The sequence below is a fragment of the Oryx dammah genome, unplaced genomic scaffold (assembly GCF_014754425.2).
Source record: "Oryx dammah isolate SB20612 unplaced genomic scaffold, SCBI_Odam_1.1 HiC_scaffold_6, whole genome shotgun sequence".
Taxonomy (NCBI): Eukaryota; Metazoa; Chordata; class Mammalia; order Artiodactyla; family Bovidae; genus Oryx; species Oryx dammah.
Window position 1 is genome coordinate 33,518,331 of NW_024070190.1, and position 8,899 is coordinate 33,527,229.

Consider the following 8,899-nt stretch of genomic DNA (forward strand, 5'->3'; position numbering starts at 1 on the left):
TCAAGTCATGTCCTGGAATAATTTGGCGGGGAAATCAACTGCCAGCACATTCTTTATAATTCAGAGGCAGAAGATATGCGGCTGTCTGAGACATTTTAGAAGGGTTGGAGAGCAGAGTGTGGGATGGAGCCGATGTGGAGTGGACTTAGGCTATCTGCTGCTACTGTAGTATATGGTGACTTTTTAAGATTTTTTTTTTTAATGTGGACCATTTTTAAAGTAAAATCTGTTACAACATTGTGATTTTTTGGTCATGAAGCATGTGGGATCCTAGCTCCTTAACCAGGGATGGAACCTGCACCCCCTGCATTGGAAGGCAAAGTTTTAACCACTGGACCACCAGGAAGCCCCAAGTCTTGTACCATCTCTGGATAAGAAATTTTATATTCCTCAATTATCTCTGGTGACTCTTAAAACATTTTGTCTTCATTGAACCAGAGTTAAGGATTTTTTTTCTTCTTTGTTATTAGCCTTCTGTTACTTTCTAATATAAATATATTTAGCCACCTATGGTATTAATTAGATGAGAAATGAGTATACATGAATGAATAAAAATACTTTGAATTCTCTTTGATTCTGAGTTAGTAACACATCCCAGAAGAAAATGAACCAGTTTGCCTTCCTGAATCTATTTATTCACGGAAAACACAATAAAAGAAAACCCTTCACTGAGTCCAGCCTGGTTTTGTCTTTTTGCTCTTTTGAGAATTAACAAATCAGAACAGTGGGCATGCTATCCTGTTTCCTTAAAATCGAACAGTTTCAGATTAATAGTGAGGTGTATTGTTATAACAGTGACCTGTCCTTGCCGGGGACTAGCTTTGAACACAGATGAGCTGCTCAGCGGGAGGGAAGGGGATGTAGCCTCCTTTGGTGGTGAGTGGACCAGTCCATCAGTGAGTGGGCTGCAGCCCCTTGTGCTGCCTGACCTACGAGGGGCTTCCAGAGACATCCAATACTGCTGGGCAACTGAGGATACAGGTGGCGCCACTTGCAGGCTCTCACAGCTACAACAGACTGTATGCTGAGCAGAGGCAGCTGTCCTGGAGCCCCTTCTCCTCCCTCCCTCCCCCTGCCTGCCTCTCCCCACCTTGTGTTCCTTACGTTGGTCCTCAGGCAGTGGCTACCTTGTGGGCAACAGTGGCTGGGGGGCTGTTGCTTCGGTTCTATGTTGGTGACAGGCAGTGTTGCTCCCTGGTCCAAGTGGTGAGTGTCCCCCATAGTCTGGGGCCCTGGCAGGTTGTATCACCTGCAATAGTAAGGAGACTGCCAGCCATACGGTGCCATTCCATCTGCGGGTGGAACAAGCTAGACCTCACAGTATGCATTATGGTGGGGCAATGGGAGGATTCCAGGTCTGCATAGACCAGCTGTGGCCCTCGGGCAAATCAGTTGATTTTTCAGAACCTCTCTTTTGCTCAAATGAAACACCTTTCAGAATATATATAACATGCAGAAAGAGGGGGAGTTATGCGGATTGGAATGGGTAAGGCCTGGGAAGCTTGACGGCTTGGTCCCCACCCTTTATTGTCTTGGGCCTCCAAGGAACTCTGGGCCTGTGGTACTCCCCTGGAGAGTACCTCTGAGGTCCTTTCTGACCTAAAAGTTGCTGCTACTCTAGGAAGATGCTTAAAATGTCACTCCTTCTGAACCCCCACCCTCATCTGTTAGTTTATTCCTAGAAATGGAACAATCGGGTAGAATTAAATCATATGCTGGTGATCTTTCCTTTGAAGTCACTATTCCATCATCCATGATAACCACAGAAAAGAAAAGCAGACCCAAAAACCTTTACTGAGTTTATGGCTTGTTTCTTTTCCACCCCAAGACAATCTATATTGTTTACCAAAGAATAGCCAGGGGTGAAAATCCAGTTTAGAAGCAGGGGGCAGTGCTTGAGTGGATGACCACCGTACTGAAATTGTGGAAGACTGGTCGATTTGGATGTTGAGCACTCTGGTGGGGAACCCAGTGAATTATCGTCTGATCCAAAAGTTTATGCTGTATATGATATAAGCTACTGGAACTTACCTTTTTGTATTCTTCCACCACTACTGACTGTTATGTTTTTGTTGAGCAGTGAAGGCAGCAAAAATACAAGTTACGCAGTTCTGTGTATGAACCATTACTGAGGCCAGATCAGTGAGCACAGGGTCTGGGTTTTCCCAGAAAGTTTGATTTCATTCTGTTAGATTTTTATCCTGTTGTCATGGAAATAACCACATTTAGGCATCGAAACTGTATCATCAGAACTACTTCTCATATCCAGAAATGACCTTCAAATCTTTGGTCAGACCATGTGTTGCAATTTTGACCTAAACTATACTATTGCTGTACTTAATTTTTGTGGCATCACAGAATCAGCTGAAATAAACATCCCTGTACGAGGCTGGTGGTCCTATGCCTGTTTCCATACACGTTCTGTCAAAGCATGGGAATTCTGACTTGAATTACTTACTCCATTCCAAGTCGAAATTGGCAATGCCAGTCAAATAAATCGGGCAAAGTATGATGGATGGTGAGATGGATAAATGAACAGTAAGGGCTTCAGAGAAACCACCAAATTTATCTTATTTAATACTTCATGACAAAGACAGTTTAAAGTACAGTGTGAGGTGGTTCAATCCGATGCTCTTTATCTTTTATTGATATAGTCAGGTAAAATAGTGACATAAAGAAGAGTTTCAACAGAAAATTTGCATACAATAGCGTTAAAAAACTTTAAAAAGAACATAATCTGAGAATCAGTGGAATGCTGGTATCTCCTGTTCTCTCTGCGCACACAGGAGGATATGGTTGGTGGAGTGAGACTGCCTGCGTGGGAGTCCTAAGTCTACCACCCACCAGTTGTGCAGTGACCTTGGATACATTTTAACCTCTCCTTTCTTTTCTGCAAGATGGGTATAACAACAGTACCTGTCTTTACGGCTGTTATAAGAATGAAACTCATCAATACATATAAAATGCTTGGAACAGTATCTGGCAGGCAGGAAGGCATTTAATAAACATTAGCTATTATGACTTATTTCCACAAAAGAAAGTTTTAGAGACTATTTTGATAGAATGCAGGCTAACATTTTAATGCAAAAGCGACTTTTATAATACTACAGTGCTGGATGTGTGTATAACACGAGGCTTAAAACTCAGTGATGTCTTTCTGCTTCTCTCATTCCTCTTAGGAGGCAATGTGAAGGGGTGGAAAAGAAACGTTAGTCCTGGGAGGACACCAAGAGCCACATGCTCTGCGGGAATGCTTTTGTTTCCCTCAAGGCCTGGCACCTTGGGCCCGTCTCGTTCTAATCTCATATTTCCATCTTCCATCTGCCTGGGAATTCACAATCACCACAATGTTAGACCCATAAGATCTCACAACATCATAACTTAAGACTGAAAAGGACCTGAGTGATCAGTCATTTAGACCCCCTCCCCAGTTTCTGCCACAATAAAACGAGGGGTGGTGGTCACTGAACGACTTGTCCATGGCTACACAGTCTGAGACCAGACCAAGTCCCCTCACCCCCACTTCTGGAACCCTGGTCTGGGGCTGTTTCTCATACCCTCTGTTTTATGTTTCATCCACACTGGCACCTTGCATAGTATTATCTACACATTTGACATTCAAAAAAATATTCCTTCAATGAGTGAAACCAACCTTAACGATTTGTTTTCAAAGTATTTTGGGGTTCCTTTTGTAATATTTGGGGAGAGGGAATGGATCACCTTCTCAAACACTTTTCCCTCCAACCTACTTCCCAGTTCATATCTCATTGAGTATCCAGAGGAAAACCAATCCCCATTCTCGTTTCCACCACATTCCTTTCCATTTTTATTTATATAAAGTTTTTTTTTTTTTTGACGTGGGCCATTTTTTAAAAGTCTTTATTGAATTTGTTACAATTTTGCTTCTGTTTTATTTTATTTTTTTGCCCTGAGGCATGTGGGATCTTAGCTCCCAGACCAGGGATCGAACCCACACCCCCTGCATTGGCAGGCGAAGTCTTAACCACTGGACTGCCAGGGAAGTCCCCCCTACATTCCTTTTCAAAGTGCCATTTTCCAATACCACTGTTAGGACTCATGTCCTCATTTTTTCCTTCTACATCTAACTTAAGGTATTAGAATCACAGCGATGAAAGCAGCTGTGACCTGTTCATTTAGTTCACTCCTCAGCCTGAACTTGGGCAGGCAGGACAGGCCAGGATTCAGCCTGTGAGGGAATGTACACCATCACGCAGAAGAAAGAGGAGGTGCTAGCTAGAGCCTGGCATCTACATTAGGCTTCCTTCTCCTGCCTTATCTCTCCTCCCTCTTTCCCTCCAATCCTGCTACATTCCCTGTGAAGCCTTGCCCAAATCCTCCCTTCCAGCTTAGAATTCTTTTCTCCCTTTAAAAACTGTTGTAGCATTTTAATTATGGCTTTTATTACATATTATCAATCACTTTGAAATTAATTGTGTTTAGCTATCCAAGCAACATACAAATTAATCCAAGTTGTAAAATTTCAAATATTATAACAATGGTTATGGATGGGTATGATTAATATGACTAAACTCCTCCACAATGCCTTTAATTCTTGTCTCTTTTAGTGGGTGTCTCATTCTACACCTTTCCTATCTGTTTATGTATGCATTTTTACTTATACAAATTCATGGTTTTATTTTGTTTTTATGAAAGTGGTACCACTCAATATATATTGTTTTGCAATTTGCTTTTTTCATTAGTAATAAGTCTTAATGACCTTTCTGTCTCAGTATACATAGGTATACTTCATTCTTTTTAACCATTTCCTAATTTCCAAGAAGATGTACAGAGTTTATTCAGTCATTCTCTACTGGTGGCCATTAGGTTTTTTCAATTTCAAAATTACCAAAACTCTGCCATGGAAGGGAATAACATAATATGTGTACACACCTGCCTGCTTCTCTACGATATATACTGAGAAATGGAATTGCTGGGTCATAGAATATGCACATTATTAACACTGCCAAACTGCCCTCCAAATAGGCTATATCAATTTACACACCTGTCAGCAGTATATAAAAGTACCCATTTCCCCATTAGTTTGCCAATCTTAATCTCCTTTCCCCTTCTTTTACCTTCATATATAGTTTATTTCCTAGGTTTGGGGGTGTAAGCATTCTGAAAGCAGGGTCTAGGATCTCCTCATATTTGGAATTCTTCCCCCATCCAGTGGGGTTTAATAACTGGTACTTCACAAATGCTTGTTGAATGCTCTCTAACCATAAGTTTTCTGTTCACCTCTGGTTAATACACACTTTTCAAAAGCATTTACCAAGATAGCATCTAACTTTGAGAATGAAAACAATTCTAAGAAAGTTGGTGGTGGTGGTTGTTTTTTGCACATACCTCCTTCCTGAACAAGTTACAGATATCTTTCATTTAAAGTTGTTTAAGACAGGATTCTCTTCTGCCTCACTGGCAGGAAGAAGTGAAAACAGACCTGGTTATCTCAGACAATAGCTAGCAGGGTGTCCCACCCGCTGGGAAACAGGAGACCAAAGGCGCCTCAAAACCCCGGGGAACTAGACAAGATGGAATGGTGAGGGAGATCCAAGAAGGTAAATTCTTTTATAGGGTTTTGAAATAGAGGAAACCATTAATAATGTCCAAAGTATGGCAGTAAATGGATCTGGGTGAGGAGGAACTGTGACAGGGTAGGAAAAACCAGAGTGAGAACTGGGCATATTTTTAAAGGAAATGTGGATACAGGAAATAAGGGTTTTAAAGGTGTGAATTACGTGATTCAAGAGAAACTTCCCTGCAAGCAGTGCCTATATTTATTTATATGATAATCTTGAGCTAAAGCAATTCTAAAAATCGACTAGTGAAGTTCCAAATCTTGCTGTTCTGAACATTAATTTGAAAATAAGAAGAATTTTACAAAGGGGTAAGAGATAGCTTTCAGCTAAATGTGAACTCAATGAGAATTACATGTAACTTGGTTTGTGTTTCACAAAGGAACTGTTCCTAAATAAGAAATAACATAAAGGAAGACACATGTTCGCTCTTAACAGGGTTTCTTTTTCTCTCACCTAATGAACCGTTTCAGTAGCAACTGCGCAGCCCAGTGAGGGTACAATTGCATTTCGACACAAAAATAAATGAAAAAAATGAGGAAGTCGTTTGCTGTGCTGGACCAATTGGGGAATGGGCCCCTGAAGTCTCAAGGGGCTTAGACCTAGGCCAGGTTTTGAATTCCCCTGGGCTGGAGAAAGGCTAGAAAGGCTAATACTTTAGTTCATTAGCGCTGTTGGAAAACCCAAACTGCCTTTAGTTTACCATCAGGGGTTCGGGGCTGTGGTCCCTGCTGCACCCCCTTAAAATACACAGGAGCTCGCGCTGTGGTTTCTCAGCCTATCCTCGTCCCCTTCATCGCTTCGCCCACCCTGGGGCCATTGCCAATAAACCCAGCGGTGACCAGGCTTAACTCAAGTCCGCGGCGGCCCATTTCAGGCCAGGAATAATCAGGGTCTGGAAACGACTGGAACAGGAGGCTCGTTTGGCCCTTGAGAGGCTCAGTGCCCTGGGGCCGTCGTTGTGTGGAACAAAGAGGGCAGGAGCGGAGGGCGCCCCCAGGAGGAAAGGTGGGGAAGGACACCCGCGGGCGGAATTCTGGAGGCGGGCGAGGCTGGAACTAGGGTGCTCCTGGAGAGCGGGCTGGGCGCCCGGGGAGGCAGGGCTGGTCCCCGCCCCGCGCGCGATTCGCTCCGCATCTGGCGCCCGGCGCAGCCCTTTCCTGAGTCGTAGACACTTTACTTTTATTCCTTTCCACCCTAATTATTATTATTATTTTCCCGCGCAAAGCGGGAACCTGGGACTGCCCAAGCTAGCGGCGGAGGGGCCGCCATTTCCCGGGGAAAGCGCAGCGCGCGCGTCGGCACCGGGCGCCCCGGAAAGGAAACCGGAGGGGAGTGCCCGGCCCCGAACCCTCCTCCGCACCGGCCCGGGGCTCGCAGCCGCCCGCGGCGCCCCGCTCACCGCGCGGCAGCCCCAGACCCTAGCCCCCGGGGCCCGCGTCCCCGGCCTGACCTTCTCTGGCGCGGCCCGCCCCCGGACCCCGGTCTCTTCCCTCCACCCGGCGCCTCCGCGCCCCTTCCATTGTCAGCCCGGAGCAGCCGGCGCCCGACCTGGGCACCCTCGGAGGCCCCCAGAGCGGCCTTGCCTGGGCTCTCTCGGCCCCTGCGCAGACCACCGCCCCCGGACTAGCCCTCCTCTGCGGCTGGGCGCCTCCCTTCTCCCCCTCTGCGCCCCCAACTCCGCATCCCCAGGAGTCCTCCGCTCCCTCGGGGCCAGCGTTGCCCGGGGCCGGCGGCTGGATCCCGCATCCCTTCTCCTCCCTCCCTCATCGCCCAAGATGCCCCCGGCTCCTCGCCAGCCCCAGGAATTTTACCGCTTCTTTAGCAACCCCCCCCTTTATTTCCCGAGAAGGCAAGTTGGGCAGCTTGATTTATTAATTTTTCTTTCTTTTTTTTTTTTGCGGCAAGGATCGGCTCTCCGGGGAGCGCCCGCAGGGGCTGGGCAGCGGGGAGGGGCAGGGGGGTTTCTCCGGCCCCTGCACTGCCCCCGCGACTCGTTTTGTTTCCAGACCCCGAAGCCCCCTGAACAATAATGCCACCGCCATGGCGGGCTCACCTGGTGCTGCACCGCCTGCTCCGGGCGCCCGGTGCCCTCCGCGCGCCGCTTCCCGGGCGCAGGTTCGGCCGGCGCGGCGCCGGTGCCGGGCAGGACTCTTTGCCTTTCTTTGGGTTCTATCTGTGCGTGTCAATGGCGGCAAGCGGCAGTTCTCCGGGCCGCGGATAGTAGCGGGGGGAGGAGGAGGAGGGAGAAGGGATTGCTCCTTCTCCACATAACCACCTCTAGGAGGAGTCGCTCAGCCTCATCCCCCGCCAGCCCATGCTCCGCGACCGGTCCGGGGCTTTCGGTGGGGCTTGATGAGCTATTGTCCTTCAGGAGCATTAATGATGAAACCGCGCGGCCTCCGCTTAGCTGGCGGATCCGCTGGATGCGCTGAGGGCTACTTGCTAAGATGAGGCTTCCCCCAGAGCTGGTGACTGAGGCGCTATGGTCTCGATCCAGAGTCTCCTGTTAGCGGGATCCACCTTTGGTGGAAAAAGGTGGCGTGGGCGTTCATCTGGTAGTCCTGGGGAAAGCCTTAGAAGGTGAAAGGGAAAAATGCCATTTTCCAATGTCTCGTGTCCTCAAAGAATAATAAATACATTAACGATTGTGTCCACCACTGGGACGAAAGCGTTGGGTGGCCACAGCCACGAGAACTAAGACTTTATATCTATCCATGCCTGCCTTTTAGCTTTTTATAAATTAAGACAGAATCCAGGGTTGCATATTCTTTGGAGTAGCAGATGTATGTTTTCATGGGTAAGACTGTGCGTGGACATAATTTTTAGTTCAGTTGCTTTTACGGGGTGTTAATTTGTATTCTTGGTAGGTATTAAGACTAGCAGGAGGCTATTGTCTTAAAGACCAATTTCTATTAGTTTCTGGAAAAAAAAATATATGGGGGTGTGGTGGACAATATCAGGTGTGAAAATGGAATTTATTGTAGTTCTGTTCTACTGGAAGCCAGTTCTGTCCTTTGTATTACGTTAGCTAGTGCTCCATGGCTAGGGGGGTTGAGTCAAGGAATTTGTTTATTTCAGTGGGAAAAGCTAACTTGCTATGGGCCATCCTTGTTTCCTGTGATCTCCCGCTCTTGGTAAGTCAAAGGATTGACAAAAGGAGAGGCAAATTTTTGATGTCTTCACAAAAGAGAAACCCACAGGAAAACACAATTCTCCAACACTGGCCAAATGGATGCATTTCAAAGCCTCTTCCATTTGGTAATATTATGTGTATTTGATGCTATAAATGTATAAATGTT

General features: G+C 46.4%; 1 protein-coding gene across 1 annotated transcript in view; it reads right to left on the reverse strand.

Annotated features, from left to right (window-relative positions):
• The window catches only part of LOC120865178 (core histone macro-H2A.2), a 53,186-nt gene extending 45,255 nt beyond the window's left edge, over nt 1–7,931 (reverse strand). The window contains exon 1 of the mRNA XM_040242192.1: nt 7,654–7,931. The gene's annotated coding sequence lies outside the window, so the exon portion shown is untranslated. The remainder of the gene's footprint in view (nt 1–7,653) is intronic.
• Nucleotides 7,932–8,899: the final 968 nt, after the last annotated feature.